We start from the raw sequence: 17816 nt of genomic DNA on the forward strand, positions 1-17816 counted from the left end.
AATAACATGCCAGTGACTGATGGAAATGAGGCTATCACAGGTGAGGACTTTGAGAGGATTGTTATCACTAAGGAGGTAGTGATGGGCAAGCTAATGGGGCTAAAGGTAGACAAGTCTCCTGGCCCTGATGGAACGCATCCCAGAGTGCTAAAAGAGATGGCTAGGGAAATTGCAAATGCACTAGTGATAATTTCCCAAAATTCGCTAGACTCTGGGATGGTCCCGGTGGATTGGAAATTAGCAAACGTGACACCACTGTTTAAAAAAGGGGGTAGGCAGAAAGCGGGTAATTATAGGCCAGTGTGCTTAACTTCGGTAGTAGGGAAGATGCTAGAATCTATCATCAAGGAAGAAATAGCAAGGCATCTGGATGGAAATTGTCCCATTGGGCAGACGCAGCATGGGTTCATAAAGGGCAGGTCGTGCCTAACTAATTTAGTGGAATTGTTTGAGGTCATTACCAGTGCGGTAGATAATGGGGAGCCAATGGATGTGGTATATCTGGATTTCCAGAAAGCCTTTGACAAGGTGCCACACAAAAAGTTGCTGCATAAGATAAAGATGCATGGCATTAAGGGGAAAGTAGTAGCATGGATAGAGGATTGGTTAATTAATAGAAAGCAAAGAGTGGGGATTAATGGGTGTTTCTCTGGTTGGCAATCAGTAGCTAGTGGTGTCCCTCAGGGATCAGTGTTGGGCCGACAATTGTTCACAATTTACATAGATGATTTGGAGTTGGGGACCAAGGGCAATGTGTCCAAGTTTGCAGACGACACTAAGATGAGTGGTAAAGCAAAAAGTGCAGAGGATACTGGAAGTCTGCAGAGGGATTTGGATAGGCTAAGTGAATGGGCTAGGGTCTGGCAGATGGAATAGAATGTTGACAAATGTGAGGTTATCCATTTTGGTAGGAATAACAGCAAAAGGGATTATTATTTAAATGATAAAATATTAAAACATGCTGCTGTGCAGAGAGACTTGGGTGTGCTAGTGCATGAGTCGCAAAAAGTTGGTTCACAGGTGCAACAGGTGATTAAGAAGGCAAATGGAATTTTGTCCTTCAATGCTAGAGGGATGGAGTTTAAGACTAGGGAGGTTATGCTGCAACTGTATAAGGTGTTAGTGAGGCCACACCTGGAGTATTGTGTTCAGTTTTGGTCTCCTTACTTGAGAAAGGACGTACTGGCACTGGAGGGTGTGCAGAGGAGATTCACTAGGTTAATCCCAGAGCTGAAGGGGTTGGATTACGAGGAGAGGTTGAGTAGACTGGGACTGTACTCGTTGGAATTTAGAAGGATGAGGGGGGATCTTATAGAAACATATAAAATTATGAAGGGAATAGATAGGATAGATGCGGGCAGGTTGTTTCCACTGGCGGGTGAAAGCAGAACTAGGGGGCATAGCCTCAAAATAAGGGGAAGTAGATTTAGGACTGAGTTTAGGAGGAACTTCTTCACCCAAAGGGTTGTGAATCTATGGAATTCCTTGCCCAGTGAAGCAGTAGAGGCTCCTTCATGAAATGTTTTTAAGATAAAGATAGTTTTTTGAAGAATAAAGGGATTAAGGGTTATGGTGTTCGGGCCGGAAAATGGAGCTGAGTCCACAAAAGATTAGCCATGATCTCATTGAATGGTGGAACAGGCTCGAGGGGCCAGATGGCCTACTCCTGCTCCTAGTTCTTATGTTCTTATGTTCTTCTGTTCTTAAGCTCAACATGGGGAAGAGTGAGCTATTCGTGATACACCTAGGGGACCAGGGAAGGGGGATAGACGAGCTTCCACTGAAGAGGGCGGAAAGGAGTTTTTGGTACCTGGGGATCCAGGTGGCCAGGAGGGCCCTACACAAGCTCAACTTGATGAGGCTGGTGGAGCAGATGGAGGAGGAGTTTAAAAGGTGGGATATGCTGCCAGTCTGCCTGGCGGGTAGAGTATAGTCAGTGAAGATGACGGTGCTCCCAAGGTTCCTTTTTATATTCCAGTGCCTCCCCATCCTGATCCCTGAGGCCTTTTTTAAGCGGGTCAGCAGGAGCAGCATGGGGTTTGTATGGGCAAAAATGGCCCCGAGGGTGAGAAGGGTGTTTCTGGAACGGAGCAGGGACAGAGGAGGGCTAGCGTTGCCCAATCTATGTGGGTACTACTGGGCTGCCAATGTGGCGATGATACGAAAGTGGGTAATGGAGGGGGAGGAGGCGGCGTGGAAGAGGCTGGAGATGGCGTCCTTTGTGGGCACGAGCCTCAGAGCAATGGTGACGGCACCGCTGCCGCTCCCGCCGACAAGGTACACCACGAGTCTAGCGGTGGCGGCGACCCTTAAAATTTGGGGGCAGTGGAGACGCCACGGGGGGGGACGCAGAGGCTTCGGTGTGATCCCCGATCCGAGAGAACCATCGGTTTGTCCCGGGGAGAATGGATGGGGGGTTCCTGAGCTGGCACAGGGCAGGTATTATAAGGATGGGGGACCTGTTTATAGATGGGACGTGTGTGAGCCTTGGGGCGTTAGAGGAAAAATTTGGGCTCCCCCCTGGAAATGCCTTCAGGTACATGCAGGTAAGGGCGTTTGTAAGATGACAGGTGAGGGAATTCCCACTGCTGCCAGCACGTAGGATCCAGGATAGGGTGCTCTTGCGGGTGTGGGTTGGAGAAGGCAGGGTCTTGGCGATCTACCAGGAGATGCAGGAGGAGGAGGAGGCCTCGGTGGATGCGCTGAAAGTTAAATGGGAGGAGGAGCTGGGGGAGGAGATAGACGAGGGTACGTGGGCGGACACCCTGGGTAGGGTAAATTCTTACTCCTCTTGCGCCAGGCTGAGCCTGATACAATTTAAGGTTCTGCACAGGGCGCACATGACTGGGGCAAGGCTGAGTCATTTTTTTGGAGTAGAGGACAGGTGTGTGAAGTGTTCGGGGAGCCCAGCAAATCACGGCCACATGTTCTGGCCGTGCCCAGTGCTGGACGGGCTCTGGAGGGGCATTGCGAGGATGGGTATAAGGTGGTAAACACCCAGGTTAAGCCGAGTTGGGGGCTCGCACTATTTGGGGTATTGGACGAGCCGGGAGTGCAGGAGGCAAAAGAGGCCGGTATTCTGGCCTTTGCGTCCCTGGTAGCCCGGCGGAGGATTCTGCTCCAGTGGAAGGAGGCGAGGCCCCCAAGCGTGGAAGCCTGGATCAGCGACGTGGTAGGGTTCATTAAACTGGAGAGGGTAAAATTTGCCTTAAGAGGATCTGTGCAAGGTTTCTTCAGGCGGTGACAGCCGTTCCTAGATTTTCTAGTGGAGCGTTAAGAGGTGGACAGCAGCAACCCAAGGGGAGTGGGGGGGCGGGGGGGAAGATTCTTTGTGTTTATTATTGTTTAATGGGGGGCTTGTATATTGGGGGAATATGTGACATAACTATAAGATGTTTATTTATGTGTTCTTTGTTTTTCTTTTTACTGTAAGGGGGGGGGGTTTGTTGAAAATATGTAAAAATTTGAATTAAAATATTTATTTAAAAAAAATAAAAATTGAGAGTTTTCTCTCACCTAAAGAATCCTGAGGCTGATGTGATGTATTTGCAGGAGACTCACTTGTGGGTGAGGGGCCAGACAAGACTGCGGAAGGAATGGGTGAGCCAGGTCTTTCCCTCGGGCTTCAACGGTAGGGCTCGGCCGGGGGGGGGGGGGGGGGGGAGAGGAGGAGGAAGAGAGAGAGAGACAAATTTAATTAACAGGCGGGTTTGTTTTTCGGCAGCCAGGTGGTGGCGGACCCACACAGTGTATAAGTGATGGTTATAGGGTCTATGGCAGGTAGGTTTATGGAACAGGTCGGGGGGAAGATGCTTGGAGGTTTATGCACCCGGGCGGGATAAGAAATGCTCGTTCGTCTCCCCAATACATAAGGTGTATTAGAGAATTGACCTTTTTCTGGTGGGTAGATTTCTTCTCACTTGTGTGGGAAGGCAGAATTCTCCGCCATTGTCATCTTGGGATCATGCCCCGCATCTGGTTGATTTGGTTTTGGGAGTGTGGGCCCTGTTCAGTGCCCACCATGGAGTTTAGGTGTAGGGTTTTTGGTAGATTTGGGGTTTTGTAAAGGCGGCATGTGGCGCAGTAGATAGCATTGGGACTGCGGTGCTGAGGACCCGGGTTTGAACCCCGGCGCTGGGTCACTGTCCGTGTGGAGTTTGCACATTCTCCCCAAGTCTGCGTGGGTTTCACCCTCACAACCCAAAGTTGTGCAGGTTAAGTGGAATGGCCACGCTAAATTGCCCCTAAATTGGAAAAAAAATAATAATTGGGTACTCTAAATTTATTTTTAAAAGATTTGGGGTTTTGTGGGCACATGTCCAAGGCTGTTGTTGAGTATGTGGAATTTAATGGGAATGATTCTGCCTTGTCCTCCACGCTTTGGGAAGCCTTGAAGGTGGTGTTTAGAGAATACCACAAGGTGCATATGGAGAGGAGGTTTGGTAAGGGTGGAATGACAGAGATGGGTGGATGACACCTTGGAGGTGGACGGCAGGTAATTGTGTGATCCTACCTCAGAGCTCCTGGCAAGCAGGTAATGGTGCAGACACGTTTGATTTGTTGTATACAGGGAAGGGTAGTTGTGGCGTTCGAGGGGGGGGTGGTCTTTTATGTGCTGCTTTATGTTATGGACCCGGTCCCCACAATGGGTGATATAATAGAGCTATTGAGGAGCTTTGGTTCCTTTTTGGGTAACAAGTTGAATCTGGAAAAGTGAGCATTTTCCGGGGAGCCAACTTTGAGGTGTTGCCTTTTCGCTTGGCCAGCTCTAGCTTCAGGTATCTGGGAGTCCGGGTGGTCCATGATTGGGCCCAGCTGCATACATTAAACTTCGCAAGTCAGGGTTAAGTCTGATCTGCAAAAGTGGGACAACCTTCCTCTGTCCCTGGCAGGCAGAGTCCAGTCTATTAAAATGAATATTCTTCCAAGGTTCTTGTTTTAGTTTCAATGTCTTCCTATCTTCCTCCCTAAATCTTTCTTTCTGAAGGTTAATAGGTTAATCTCATATATTGTACAGGTGGGCAAGACTCCGAGGATCCGTAGGAGAGTTCTTCAATGGGATAGACAGTCGGGGGGAGAGGGCTAGCATTGCGGAATTCGCTTTGTTATTATTCGGTGGCTAATGCTGCGGTGGTGCAGTGACCCAAGTTCCGTATGTGAACAGACAGAGGCGAGGTCGTGTAAGGGGTCTAGTCTGGGTGCGCTGGTGACTGCCTCACTCCTGTTTTCTCAGGCAATGTACTCCTTGCACCTGGTGGTCGGGTCTACTTTAAGGATATGGAGACAATTCAGGCAGTACTTTAAGCTGGGAGCACATCTCTGTTGGAAAGGGTACTTTCGTTGGCGGGGTCGGAAGAGGGTAGCATGTCTGGTATTTATGGACAAATTTTATCCGAGGATTTGTACTTGGCGGATGGGGTGAAGGCGATGTGGGAGAGGGAACTGCGGCCTGTACTGGATGATGAGGTGTGGAGTGAGGTCCTTCGCAGGGTGAACTCCACGTTTTCATGTGTGCGCTTGCTCTGATCCAACTTAAGGTGGTGTACAGGGTGCACCTGACCAAAACTAGGTTCAGTGTTTTTTTTTCTGGAGATCGAAGACGGGTGCGAGTGGAGGTCCAGGAGGCCAGCCAATCTCTCACACGTTTGGTAAGTTTTTGGGTCTCCTTCAACACAATGTCAGCGATTCTGAATATCGATCTGGAGTCTTGTCCTCTGGAGGCCACTTTTGGGGTGTCGGACTGGCCAGGGCTGCTGAGAGGGGTGAAGGCAGCTGTCCTTGCCTTCACTCACTGGTTGTCCAGAGGTGAATTCTGCTGGGGTGGAGGTCATAATCTCCACCCAGCACCTCCAGTATGGTTGGGTGACCTAATGGAATTCTTATAACCTGGATAAAATAAAGTACATCATTAGGGGGTCAATTGAAGGGTTCTACCGGAGATCGCAGTCATTCATTACCTACTTCAAGGAATTAGTCACTGTCAGTTGTTTTTTTTGGGGGGTTTGGGGGGGGGGGGCGCTGTGGTGGTGGTGGGTGGGGTCTCTGATAAAAAAACATATTTTTAAAAGCCTGGAAGAAGTACCTCATGTGCTCAGTAATACTTGCTCCAATCTTCCAGACCGGCTTCAAAGGCTTCTAGCTTACCAAACAGTGACGTCTTGAACTTTTATGTCCACACGTTCCGGGATAGTAATCGTCCGGGGCAGCTAGGTGGTTCCACAAGCGTGTCCAGAGTTTCCTTTGTCTTCGTCGCCAGTTTAGTAACTGAGGAAGCCAGTGGTTGTGGAACAAGAATTTATTTAACTTTTTCTTATTATAAATTTAGAGTACCAAATTATTTTTTTTCAATTAAGAGGGAATTTAGTGTGGCCAATTCACCTACCCTGCACATCTTTTGATTGTGGGGGTGAAACCCATTCAGACACGGGGCGAATGTGCAAACTCCACATGGACAGTGACCCAGGATCGAACCTGGGACCTCAGCGCCGTGAGGCAGCAGTGCTCACCCCTGCTCCAACATGCTGGATTTATTGAACTATTTACAAGACTCTGCCCACAATAGTAACTCACTCCAAATTCTGTCCTTGTTGGAAAAACCAACAGTTTCGGGCCCTGCTTTAGATGTAGGACTAACAAACTCTAACTGGGTGGCCACCGCCCCTACCTGAGGAGTCCCATGAGATCAACAATGGTTTCCCTGTGCTACTGGTGGGGGTTATGACAGCCGCCAATGCCAAACACTCTGACATTTCCCTCACTAAAACCTTTCAGCATTTGCTCCCGTGCTTTCCTCCTGTCATGACACCCTGGGCGAATACATGGTCGATTCCAGCCCCAATACAAGTGAATTAACCAATAATTTGTATAAAAATTCCAGAATCTTTGCCCCTTGGCTGCCCAATAACTGCAGTCACCAGGTTTATAAGTTGAAACACAATTCCTGTTTATTTATAACAGAAATAAAGATGAAATATGCAGTAAATACAATGGCATAATGACAAGCTTTCTTACTGCCCCTCTTTTCGGGGGCTGGTTTAGCACAGGGTTAAATAGCTGGTTTTTAAAGCAGACCATGGCAGGCCAGCAACGCGGGTTCAATTCCCGTACCAGCCTCCCCGAACAGGTGCCGGAATGTGGCGAATGGGGCTTTTCACAGTAACTTCATTGAAGCCTACTTGTGACGATAAGCAATTTTCATTTTTCATTTCATTTTACTGTCCCACCCTCTACCTACACACACGACAAACACAGATGGTGGAAAGGGTTAAAAATAATAAGGATTAAGGTTAATAAGAGATGAGACTTTGCTTTCGATGTTGATTTAGTTGCAGCAAGCTGTCCTCTAAGTATGCTGATTGATTGCAGCTACCGGCGTTTGGTGATGGTCTTCTTGCCGTAACATTCATTCAGTACTCACTGGCAGGAGTATTTCTTCTGGAGACACTTTAACCTTTATGCAACTGGGCCTTCAACTCAAAGGTCCACTTTTGAGTCTACTGTTCTCAAGACTTTTTGTGTTGCATCAAACCAGCTTCCAGCCCAAGTTTTAATCTGAATCCTTTGCAGTTTCACTAAAATGACTTGCCGTCTTCCTGGAGAGTGAGCAGGGTTCTTAGAAGGATTTTTAGAAGGATTTCATCATATCACACGGAGAAAATCAGAGATGCTTCTGAACCGTACATGAAACTAAAACAACCCAGCCTTACTGGGGAGAGAGAAACATCCAGAGAACTCAGAACCAATCACCACCAGTTATCGGCAAGGCCAGCATTTCAAGCCAGTTCATTGGCTGCCAGCCAAGTCTTCACTGGTCTCTCCAGCTTGAATTAAAGGCAAAGTCTGCATTAACGCCACAGGCCCATTAATCATCCATGGATAAAAATTGTAATAGCGAAAAAAAAAGAGAAAAGGAAGGGGAAAACAGGAAACAAACGGGGTTTAAACAGGAGGATCCTTACACTTATTTAAGACACTCTTTAAAACCTGCCTCAATGACCAGGGCCATCTGCCCCAATAGCTCCTTGTATCACTCACTGGCCAGTTTTGTTTGATGATGCTCCCAAGAAGAACCTAATGATATTTTATTACATTCGGGGTTCTATCTAAATACAAGCTGTTGTTGGGTTCAGTTATCATTAATACCCTTGCCCACCAAAAATCTAGCAATTTCAATGGACATTTTCAATTGACCCCACTTCCAGTTTGTTTTTTTGGCCGAGTTCCAGATTTTCACAACCATTTGTGTTTACAAAGTGCTTCCAGACACTACCTCTAAACCACCCAGTCCTCCTTTCAAGGTTACAGGCCCCTGTTCCAGATCCTCACCACAGGCAACAGTTTCTCTCCATCAACCCTATCAAATCCTTTAATCATCTTAAAAACCTCAGTTAGATCACCCCTTTAGCTTCTCTACTCAAAGGGATACAAACCGAGTCTGTGCAACTGTTCTGATGATCTAATCCTTTCAGCCCCAGTATCGCGCCAGTTAATCTGCGCCCTGACTGAGGGGGGCTGTGCCCAGGGTTGAACCCAGTATTAAAATAGGGGGGTCGGAGCAGAGCTTCTATACAACATAACTTCCACCCAATCCCTTTGAGATCAGATCAGCCTTTCTGTAAGCAAATCAACGTTCAACTTTGAAAGGAAAGCCGTAAATGGTGCTTTCGGAGTAGTCAATTGTGGCCGGGGTGGAGAGGGTTTGCTTTCCCCCGCCACTCCGGAACAATCCAGCCCGAGCAATCTTGAGGGCGCCGGTGATTATTTTGATTCTGACACGGTGCTGTGTGCATGGTGCAGCTGCTCAGTGCTCGCTGCGGGTGCGGAGTGGGAGAGGACCGGGGGGGGGGGGGGGGGTCGTCGTTGGGCGAGTGCAGCCTGGGCTGGAGTGCATACAAGCGTGGAGTCTCCGCTCTCACAGTGAGGCACAGGCTGCAGTGAGAGGGGCTGGCTGCAGTCTGCCCGCCCCTCCCCCTGTCTGTCAGCAGCTCCGTCCACAACTGGTGTCTGCGGGAGAGAGAGAGAGAGGCGCAGAGAGGAGAGCGAGTCAGTCGGCAGCTCCCCTGTGCAGCGGGACATGTTGCCAAGCCAGCTCCTTCCCGCTTCAAGCTGCTGTCTGCCCGCAGGAAACGCTGCAAACCTCTGGATTTAACAGCCTGACTGGCGGCAGCTGCACTCTGAAGCGACGTTGCAGCCATGTAAGAACTGTTCTCGCTTTATTTATCCCCCCCCCCCTCTCAGATCGCGGTTCGAAGGGTTCTCTTGGCAGCAGGTTCGCCCGACAGCGCGGCTGTAAAATGGGTGGAAATTCCGCTGTAACGGAACGTGGTGCCCGCCCTCCGGCCCCCAGCACTTTTTTTTTCTTTTTTTGTTTAGCATTTGTGAAATAAAAATGTGTTGAAAGGTATGAGATCCGGGAGAGAGGTTTAAAATCAATCCTTTTGATTGGAAGTGATGCCTGGGAGTGAGTGGGACTCTGGGTGCTGGGATGGAGAGGAGGGACAGAGTGTTGCCCCGGATACATTGTTCATATTGAAAACTTTTATATTCAGGCTCTGAACGTGGGAAAGATGGAGGCGAATTGCTGGGAATGGGATGTTTTCCCAGAGGATTGCGCCCCCCCCCCCCCCCCCCCCCAAAGCTGTCAGTTTGAGGGTTGCTGTGTTGGCCGCTCCCAGAGGAAAAAGCTTCCACATTGGAGCAGGGGATAGCAGCGACCCCGGGGAATGGGCATCAAATGCTGCCACATCACCCACTCCCTGCAAGACACTGTCACCCTCCACATTCACCCTCACCGCAACCCCCCTCAACGCAACCCCCCCCACACTCATCGCACCCCCCCCCACCCTCACCGCAACCCCCCTCAACGCAACCCCCCCCACACTCATCGCACCCCCCCCCCACTCTCTCCGCACCCCCCCCCACTCTCTCCGCACCCCCCCATTCTCTCTGCACCCCCCACTCTCTCCGCACCCCCCCCCCCCACTCTCTCCGCACCCCCCCACTCTCTCCGCACCCCCCCACTCCGCACCACCCCACCCCTCTCCGCACCCCCCACCCCTCTCCGCACCCTCCACCCTCACCGCACCCCCCACCCTCACCGCACCCCCCACCCTCACCGCACCCTCCACCCTCACCGCACCCTCCACCCTCACCGCACCACCCCACCCTCACCGTACTCTCCACCCTCACCGCCCCCCCCCACCCTCACCGCACTCTCCACCCTCACCGCACTCTCCACCCTCACCGCACTCTCCACCCTCACCGCACTCTCCACCCTCATCGCACCCACCCTCACCGCACTTTCCACCCTCACCGTACTTTCCACCCTCACCGCACCCCCCCACCCTCGCCGCACCCCCCCACCCTCGCCGCACCCCCCCACCCTCGCCGCACCCCCCCCACCCTCGCCGCACCCCCCCACCCTCGCCGCACCCCCCCACCCTCGCCGCACCCCCACCCTATACGATCACCGCAGCCCCTCAGTCCCCTCCTCACCCTGTCCCTCTCTCTGATCTCCTCATCCCCCTCAATCTCTGCCCTCCGCCCCCCACTCTGATCGTCCTCACCCCCTTCATTCTGCCGTCCTCACCCACCTCAGCCCTTAGTCTGCTCTCCTCACCCCCTCACTCTGCCCTCTTCACCACCTCACTCTGTCCTCACCCCCTCACTCTGTCCTCAGCCCCCTCACTCTGCGCTCCACAGCCCCCTCACTCTGCCCTCCTCACCCCTTCACTGCCCACCTCACTCCCCCTCACTCTGGCCTCCTCACCCCCCTCACTCTGGCCTCCTCACCCTCCTATATTTTTGCCACGAATGTCTGAAGGGAATGCTGTGGAGTTTGTTGAAGTTAACCCCAAACAGCTGTATCACCCAAGTCCAAAGATGTGCAGGTCAGGTTGATTGGCCATGCTAAAACTGCCCCCAAATGTTGAAAGGTTAGGTGGGAATAGGGTGGAGAATTGGACCTCGGTATGGTGCTCTTTCAAAGGATTGATGCAGACTCGATGGGCCTAATGGCCTCCTTCTGCTTTGTAGGGATTCTATGAAGCCTGCTCTATTTCCAGGGACACCCCCTGAGACAAATGTTAACTGCAGCTGGAAGGACATCAACTCAGGGAAGGTGCCTTTTGGGCTGCCCAGAACTTTTGCTGGTCTTCTGGTGCAAGCATCTGTCCATGATCAAGTGTTGTAAATTCCAGAATGCAAGACGGTGTGTTGAGGGACACACTATAAACATTTTGCCCACCTCGCCTTCCCTCAGAATGTTTGGCCTCTTCCTCCCTCGTGTACCCTTCCTCTTCATTCTCCCTCCCTTTCCTGTTTCTTTATTCCTCATGTGAGCGTGTGGGTGCTGGTAGACTGGTGCATTTGCCATGAATTATAGCCATTGGGGATTTGTAACCTAGCACATCATTATTCTGTAAAGTGGCAGCGGCTGCAAGGACAATGCCACAATGCTGAACTGTATGTTGGGGACCGGCTGTATCTGTTTTCCTTTTTGTGTATGCACACTGGTGACTTGGATTGATGAACTGGCTGGGGAACTGGTTTGTTTTGCATGTTCTGACGTCATGAATCGATTTTCTTATTTTGCGCAACTTTATGAAAAGTACTCGTGCAGGCAAATTTTTCAAATTAAATTATAAATACCCACGACTACTTATTACTGTACAGCATGTGTTACAATAGATGTTTGATAACCTAGAAACTATTGAAGTTGATAGCAAACAGAAATGCTGACAGGCCTCAAACAAGTTAGCAACCAAATTAGCTTTGAATTTGCATTTGAAATGTCACTGAAAACAAGTTCATTTGTTACACCATGCAGCAAGATTAGTGTGATTCATGTTGTGGCTAAGATTCCGGCACTTGTATTACAGGAACAAAACCACACACAAAAGTGCCATTTATAGCAATGTTAGAAATTCAGGGGGGCTTGGCGATGATCAAAAGTCCTGCTTTATTTTCTGGGCAAGAGGGAAACATTGATTTTTGGCACAGACCCTTTTGGATGTTACTCTAATTTTGCTGTCCCTGTCGTAAATACATTTTTTAAAATCGCTTGGTGGTGGTTAAAAATGATCTTATGTATTCAGATTAAGTGCAATTTGGTAAGGTCCAATATCCACTTCCAAGATGGGAGGTTAACCCCCAAAATAAGTTGGCATCTGAAATTAAACCTGTTATATGTCCATAATAAATTGATTAGTTTAAGGTACCTAACATTTCTTTTGTGCAGTGACTCAAAATGGCATTGGATTGCATTATTAATTGGACATGATTTCCTTGCCACCTTGCTGCAAGGTGGCAGCAATCATTAAAAACGTTAATCCTAAATGGCTAATGTATTTTTCCCACCCAATGCTGTGTGGATTTTGACCTCTGTGCTGTGATATCAGTGTGGTGAAGGTGAATGTATTATGCTACCCACCTTTGTTTCAGCTATGCTTATGCCAAGGACTGAACATTAATAACGTGATTAGTTCAATTATGAATGTATTTTCGAACTGTTATATGGAGTGGCTGTAAATTATACAGGAAATGTGAATGAGATTATCTGCGGTGATTTTGATCAGGGCAGACATCACTGTTATAATGAACAAAGAATGTTCTGGTAAAACGCCGGTGGTTGAACCATGCACAGTGTTGCCAACTTTTGGCTTCTGTCAATGTTGCTCCGTAGTTGACTGACAGGAAGTTTATTTCAATGGGACCAATTATTTGCTCAGCCCTTCTCCATCAATCATTCTGATTTTACTGGTGTCCAACATTATTCTGATTGGAATTTGTTCATTGTATTGAGAGGACTCAACCGAGTATTCTACATATTATTCTGGGAGAAACTCTGACTAGTCTTGTAAAGCCTGGGTCTCCCCCAGAACTTGGTATTTTCATTTTTTTTTAAATAAAAAAATTCCAATCAAGGGGAAATTTAGCATGGCCAATCCACCTACCCTTTGGATTGTGGGGGTGAGACCCACGCAGGACACTGGGAGAATGTGCAAACTCCACATGGACAGATGATCCGGGGCCAGGATCGAACCCGGGTCTTCGGCACCATGAGGCAGCAGTGCTAACCACTGCACCACCGTGCCACCCGGATATTTTAATTTTAAAGTGCTTTTTAAAAAATCAGTTAAGTAATCCGTGCCATTTGACTTGGTAAATTTATAGATTTGGGACCATATTAACCAGTAGAGGTGATTTAAGGACCAGGTTGTAACCCCAAAGCAACCCTAGGAAAGCTTAAATGAAATTTTTTAAAAGATTAATTCGAAAACAAAAAGAAGTTAAGATCTATATCTTTTCAGCTACTCCTTGAAGTGCACTGCTGGTCAGTTCCTTTTTGCCCATCACCAGTTTTAAAAAAAAAAAAATGTGGTTATGTCTCTGCTCACACACCTACCTACAATTGTCCACCTGGTTCTTTCTCCAGATGAGAGGGAGAAAAATGCAACCATATATTTTTTTCAGGGAACACCAATTTAACCTTGCAGTGTGTGAGCCATGAACTGCAGTGAGTAATTTGGATGTGGAATGCAGGATCTTGCGATTTTAATGCAGGTAGCTTGAATCCGGCTGTGTGCAGGCTTTTGAAGTGCCAAAGCGGACATGGAATCCGAATGTTGTTGGTGTAAATTATGAATAGTTGGCATCAGCCAGCGACGCCCACATACCATGAACGAATTAACAAAAAAATGTCTGAGCTGACAATCCAAAATTTATTGGTGCCTTTTGGAGCCAGCTTGAGCCCGATTTAATTTTCCAATGGCGTGGTACATTTCTTTTGCCTTCCTGTTAAGTGACAAGGTAGATACTTTAGTTCTGTGTTGACAATATCTGTCTTAAAGGTTAAGTAATCGATAACCCCACATCCCTGATAAGTAACCGATAACCCCACATCCCTGACAATTTTGGCTATAAACCAAATAGCCAAATCACTTTTTGAATCTCTGGTTACATTCTTCACAGTCTGGCTTGCATCTTATCCAAAGGTTCTGTTGTCAAAATATTGCAAGCAAATTGCAGATTTATAAATGATGCTGTGTCATTTAAATACACTGCTTTATACTTTATTGCTCAAATTTTCTGGCCTGGAGTTCTGGGGTCAGATAGCTGGCTGTCACACACCTGTTATCTGCAGTTAGGATACCTTTCCACTAAACCTATCAGAGAGTTTTTGCTGGTCAGTAGCTTTTATTGGTGTACCCCTTGTTTTAACACAAAAGTACTTCTGATATTGTCCCACAATACAGTAACTGTGTAATGATGAGACAGTCACAGCCATAATTTAAGAATACTCAGGCTGAGCATTCATCTTATTGTTTGGGTGCAATTTAAATAATCTTCAATTGAAAATATTAAGTTGCAAACAGTTTTATTCTGGAACCATTTCAGGTTGCAGATTTTTCTTCAGAATTATTAGCTCTTAGCTTAGTGGTGCATTCAAACTGAAATTATTGACACTGATATTTTTCATCTGCACTTTTAATTTTGAATAAGTTACAGCCTGTAGTGGTGGTGGTGAGACAAGACTTCATAAATATTGAAAAGATGGTGATACAATGCTGCGAGGGGAGACTTTTATAAATTAAACTAAAGTGAGTGTAAATAGTGTACATTTATTGCTTTTTACTGTTTCACTGTGTGCGATAGATGTGTGACAGTAAGGTTGACATGCGCTTTTAAAACCATCTTTTATGGATTTGCTGTTGGGCATTTAGGCCTCTGGTTATGCATTACGTAATTGTCTTGCATCTTTTCAGAAATAGTGTTGTCAAAGCAGCTCAGAAGTAGTATTGCCAAAATAGTGCAATGAAATAGGAGACCAAAAAGTTCTAGCAATTCATTTCACCCTGACACGTTTGATCTGTGATCTGTAATTTTCCTGAGAGCTGTTAAATTGTGCTTGTTTTTTTAAAGGAGTGGTTGAATCATGACCGTTGTGATCCATTTTTAAAAATGGTAGGCTGGTTGTTGTACTAGTGAATTCCAATCAGTATGTGCAGGTAAAAAGAAAACCTTTTTTTCCAATGAAGACTGACTGACAGGATTGTTACCTGGGCTACATGCCAATTGGCAAAGGGCCAAGTAGATTAGAGAATTAAATCTTTGGCTCAAAGAGTTGAATGGGAAGAATGGATTTCGACTCATAGGACACGAGCACCAGCATAGAGGAAAGTGGGAAAAGTTTTCTTGGAATGGGCTCCACTTAAAACATGCTGGGATCAGCATCCTAGTGAATTGTATAAGTAAGGCTGGGGAGGGGTTAGATCAAAGCAGATTTTGAGAAATAAGTCAAGGCAACACCACGCTGTAACAATTTGGGTAAAGGCAGAGTGCAACAGGACGGGGTAAAGAGTTTAATGGTAATTGTGCTTCAACAAATAAGATTCTTACAAAGACCCACATCAGGCTTGAGCACTTCCATTGTACTTCTGACTGACTTTTATTGAGCTTTGCACTCTGAAGTTAGGCATAAAAGATTTGCTGTAACCATTTGATCATTGCAGACATTAAGCTATGGCAGTATATCAAAGAAGGATGGTTGAATCTCATGGCTGTTGTCTGTCTGCTACCATTTGGGGGTTTGATCCCAGACCACAGACTTCACTAGTGTACACAATTGTGTAAAATCTAAAAACACAATCCCATTTTTATAATGAGAGTAAATTTCAACCTCAGAATCATTGATCTGTGCGAATGTAAATCTTCCAAGGAAATACTCTGCAGTGCTGTTAAGTGAGTGAGTGTGTTTGAGTTCGCAGGCAGAAAGAAATTCATTCGGCTGGTTGGACATTCTCCCTTTTACTACCACTGGACATCTCTGGCTTGCATTGTCAAGTTATTGGTAGGCTGTCTGCTGCATCTAGTGACAGGAAATCAGTGTTCTGCTTAATGTTTTTTCACTGGTAAATGGCAATGGATCAGAGGATTGTGTTGTGTTTGCATTGCTTCATGGGGAACAGGCTAAAAGTGCAGTACTTTTCACCATGCCTGTTTTAATGATGTCAAAGATAATTTCTTTATTGCTTTCAGACTGTGGTATTGGATGGTGTTGCTCATGCCCTGTAAGCAGAGTTGAACGTGTCTCATTTAAGGCAGCCAGCTTTTACTGTTCATTATTACAAAGTAAATTGCAGGTGTGCACATATTGCTTAAACTGTATTGTTTTTGTTGATTGCCTTCTGTCAGCTTGAGCTGGGCCTGAGGAATGGGGGAGAGGACCTGTGCGCCTCTGAGCAGACCAAATTAATGATTTGCAATTAGAGTCTTTCACTATCTCAAAAATCCCCAAGTACGATTCAAACTGCATTCACTATTATAATGTGGGAACATGACAGCCAATGTGTGCGCAGCAAGGTCTCACAAACAGCAATGTGATAATGATCAGAAAATATGTTTTTATCACCATTGAGGGATAAATGTTGGAGAATTCTTCTCTTAATTGAAATGGAGCCATGGATTATTTTCTATCCATCTAAATGGGCATGCCGGACCTCAGTTTAAAACTACATTTGGAAAGCTGTACTGGGGTGTCAGTCTAGATTTTGTTTTCAGGTCTCTGGAGTGAGACTGGAACCCACATTCTGACTCTTGAGTTGAAAGTGCTACCCAGAGCCACAGCTGACATCTTTGAGTGTAGAATTGTAAGAAATATTTATATTAAGACCATAAGACCATAAGACTTATAGGAGCGGAAGTAAGGCCATTCGGCCCATCGAGTCCACTCCACCATTCAATCATGGCTGATTTCAACTCCATTTACCCGCTCTCTCTCCATAGCCCTTAATTCCTTGAGAAATCCAGAATTTATCAACTTCTGTCTTAAAGACACTCAACGTCCCAGCCTCCACCGCCCTCTGTGGCAATGAATTCCACAGACCCATCACTCTCTGGCTGAAGAAATTTCTCCTCATCTCTGTTCTAAAGTGACTCCCTTTTATTCTAAGGCTGTGCCCCCGGGTCCTAGTCTCCCCTGCTAATGGAAACAACTTCCCTACATCCACCCTATCTAAGCCATTCATTATCTTGTAAGTTTCTATTAGACCTCCCCTCAACCTCCTAAACTCCAATGAATATAATCCCAGGATCCTCAGACGTTCATCGTATGTTAGGCCTACCATTCCTGGGATCATCCGTGTGAATCTCCGCTGGACCCGCTCCAGTGCCAGTATGTCCTTCCTGAGGTGTGGGGCCCAAAATTGCTCACAGTATTCTAAATGGGGCCTAACTAATGCTTTATAAAGCTTCAGAAGTACATCCCTTCTTTTATATTCCAAGCCTCTTGAGATGAATGACAACATTGCATTTGCTTTCTTAATTACGGACTCAACCTGCAAGTTTACCTTTAGAGAATCCTGGACTAGGACTCCCAAGTCCCTTTGCACTTCAGCATTATGAATTTTGTCATCGTTTAGAAAATAGTCCATGCCTCTATTAAAGTGCAAGACCTCGCACTTGCCCACGTTGATTTTCATCAGCCATTTCTTGGACCACTCTCCTAAACTGTCTAAATCTTTCTGCATCCTCCCCACCTCCTCCATACTACCTGCCCCTCCACCTATCTTTGTATCATCGGCAAACTTAGCCAGAACGCCCCCAGTCCCGTCATCTAGATCGTTAATATATAAAGAGAACAGCTGTGGCCCCAACACTGAACCCTGCGGGACACCACTCGTCACCGGTTGCCATTCCGAAAAAGAACCTTTTATCCCAACTCTCTGCCTTCTGCCTGACAGCCAATCGTCAATCCATGTTAGTACCTTGCCTCGAATACCATGGGCCCTTATTTTACTCAGCAGTCTCCCGTGAGG

The 17816-nt window shown here is 47.0% G+C and overlaps 1 protein-coding gene across 2 annotated transcripts in view; it reads left to right on the top strand.

Moving 5' to 3' along the window:
* The window catches only part of ripor1 (RHO family interacting cell polarization regulator 1), a 450995-nt gene that overhangs the window by 192544 nt on the left and 240635 nt on the right, over positions 1-17816 (top strand). Inside the window, exon 1 of one of the 2 annotated variants that reach the window (XM_072518310.1) lies at positions 8931-9194. The exons of the other annotated variant lie outside the window; for it this stretch is intronic. The gene's annotated coding sequence lies outside the window, so the exon portion shown is untranslated. Of the gene's footprint in view, positions 1-8930; positions 9195-17816 lie in introns of those variants that run through there. 2 annotated transcript variants of the gene reach the window in all.

Source organism: Scyliorhinus torazame, chromosome 10, assembly GCF_047496885.1.
Source record: "Scyliorhinus torazame isolate Kashiwa2021f chromosome 10, sScyTor2.1, whole genome shotgun sequence".
Lineage (NCBI taxonomy): Eukaryota > Metazoa > Chordata > Chondrichthyes > Carcharhiniformes > Scyliorhinidae > Scyliorhinus > Scyliorhinus torazame.